Source organism: Triticum urartu, chromosome 7A (genome assembly GCF_056163025.1).
Source record: "Triticum urartu cultivar PI428250 chromosome 7A, HENAU_Tu73, whole genome shotgun sequence".
Classification (NCBI taxonomy): domain Eukaryota; kingdom Viridiplantae; phylum Streptophyta; class Magnoliopsida; order Poales; family Poaceae; genus Triticum; species Triticum urartu.
In genome coordinates this window covers 21,011,384-21,013,600 of record NC_141879.1, presented here as the reverse complement: position 1 = coordinate 21,013,600, position 2,217 = coordinate 21,011,384, and the positions used below count along the sequence as shown (strand labels likewise).

The window sequence follows — 2,217 nt, the reverse complement described above, 5'->3', positions numbered from 1 at the left end:
AGTCAAGGTTTTCTTCCCAGACTCGCCTCCCACCCCCCCCCCCGCGCCCTCGGCCACCACTAGCTATATCCCGGCGCCGCCCGCCGCCCTTCACCGCTAGATAGTCATTCCCCGCCGGAAAAATAGCAGCGCTTCGCCGCGGCAGCCCCTCCAACAGCAGCTGGGCGTTTTCGGCCGCCGTTTTCGGCCGCGGAGGAGCAGTTTAACGGCGGGTAGACGCCTACCGGGTGCAAGGTGTTCGGCGATTTGCCTGCCTCGGCGATGGACTCGGATGACGAGGAAGCGCTCGCCGCGCTGCTGGAGGAGGAAGCCGAGGCCGACGTCCAGGAAGAAGAGCATCTCATGGTGCTCGCCGCCCTCGCCCAGCTGCTGGCGAGCAATGAAAAGCCGCGGCGAGGTGGCTCGGCGCCTGGGCGGGTGACAGCAAAGAATCGACATCGTCTCGAAGGCTACTGCATGCTCTACTCTGACTACTTTGCCGATGCTCCACTTCACGGCGAGAAAACATTTCGGCGCCGTCATCGGATGAGCCGAAAGCTCTTCCTCAGGATTGTGAATTCCATCCGGGAGTTCAACAACTACTTCAAGTGCAAGATGGATTGCACCGGCGCTCTTGGATTCACCTCCATCCAGAAGTGCACGACAGCGATGAGGATGCTTGCATATGGAGCTCCCGGTGATTCACTCGACGACTATGGGCGCATAGCCGAGTCCACCAGCATAGAGTGTTTCTACAAGTTCTGTCGGGCAGTGGTGGCAGTGTTTGGACCACAATACTTGAGAACACCCAATGCGGAAGACACTGCTCGGATCCTAGCACAAAATGCAGCAAGAGGATTTCCTGGGATGCTTGGAAGCATCGACTGGATGCATTGGAAATGGAAGAATTGCCCATTTGCTTGGCAGGGGATGTACAAAGGCGCCAAAGGCGGTTGCAGTGTGGTGCTTGAGGCGGTGGCCACACAGGACCTCTGGATTTGGCACTCCTTCTTTGGTATGCCAGGAACTCACAATGACATCAACGTGCTACAGTGCTCTCCTTTCTTTGCCAAGCTTGTTGAAGGTCATTCTCCTCCGGTGAACTTCGAGATCAATGGGCGGCACTACAACAAGGGGTACTATCTAGCTGATGGCATCTATCCGAGATGGTCGATATTTGTGAAGACCATCTCAAACCCTGTGCCAGGAGGCAAGAACGTCTGGTTTGCGAAGATTCAGGAGGCGTGCAGGAAGGATGTCAAGCGGGCATTTGGTGTGCTCCAATCTCGATTTTTTGTTGTCCGATACCCCGCTTAGACGTGGTCCAAAGATCAAATGTGGGAGATTATGACTTGCTGTGTCATCTTGCACAACATGATCATCAAGAGCGAGCAAGAAGACCCAGTGTTTGACACTGAACCATACTACAGGCAGGGTCCTCTAGTCGAAGTTGATCACCAGCTACCGGCAACTTGGACTGCGTATCTCAGTATGCGTCAGGAGATCCGAGACCCACATGTGCATCATCAACTGCAGAAAGATCTGATTGAGCACCTATGGAGGCTCAAGGGGGACGCCGTGTGATGAAATATGAGTTTTTATTTATTGAACTATATAATTTGTATTGAACTATTTGTTGTTGTACTATTTTGTTGAAGTATTTGATTTTTCTGTGATGAAATATGTGGTAAGAAAAAATTGTGTTGATAATTGAACGTCGAGACACGGCGAACCACGCTGAATATGAGACTATTCTCGCCCATATGGGCCCTTTATTCTCCGAAATGGGGCTGTAAAGTGCGCCAATTTCGGCGACTGGGCGCAAAACCGCCCCTAGCGCTGATTGTATCGCCGGCTCGCCGCCAGGGGGCGATTTTCATGCGTCCTAGGGGGGCCAACGGCTGGAGATGCTCTAACCCTTTTGATTGGGAGTAATGTATCATACTATTTGTGAAACTTTTTTTATTTCAGTTTCTGGTCTAACACATGAATGGACATTGGACATTCAAAAAACTTGTATTGATGGGCGTGGAAATGTGTGATCAGCTTCCCATTTGCACTACAACACAGCCTGGTTAATTTTTCGTTAGCAACTTAACTATGTATAGGTTAATTTATGAAAATTTAACGTCCATGTTTATTTTCTATTGATGGAAATTCCAAATAATCTATTGTAAAAAGGAACATGCGCGACAACGCGCCCGCATGATGGTCTAGTGCTCTAATAAAATTTGGATT

The 2,217-nt window shown here is 50.7% G+C and overlaps 1 pseudogene; it reads left to right on the top strand.

Moving 5' to 3' along the window:
* The first annotated feature begins 213 nt into the window (after positions 1-213).
* LOC147957087 (uncharacterized) lies at positions 214-1,563 on the top strand (annotated as a pseudogene).
* Positions 1,564-2,217: the final 654 nt, after the last annotated feature.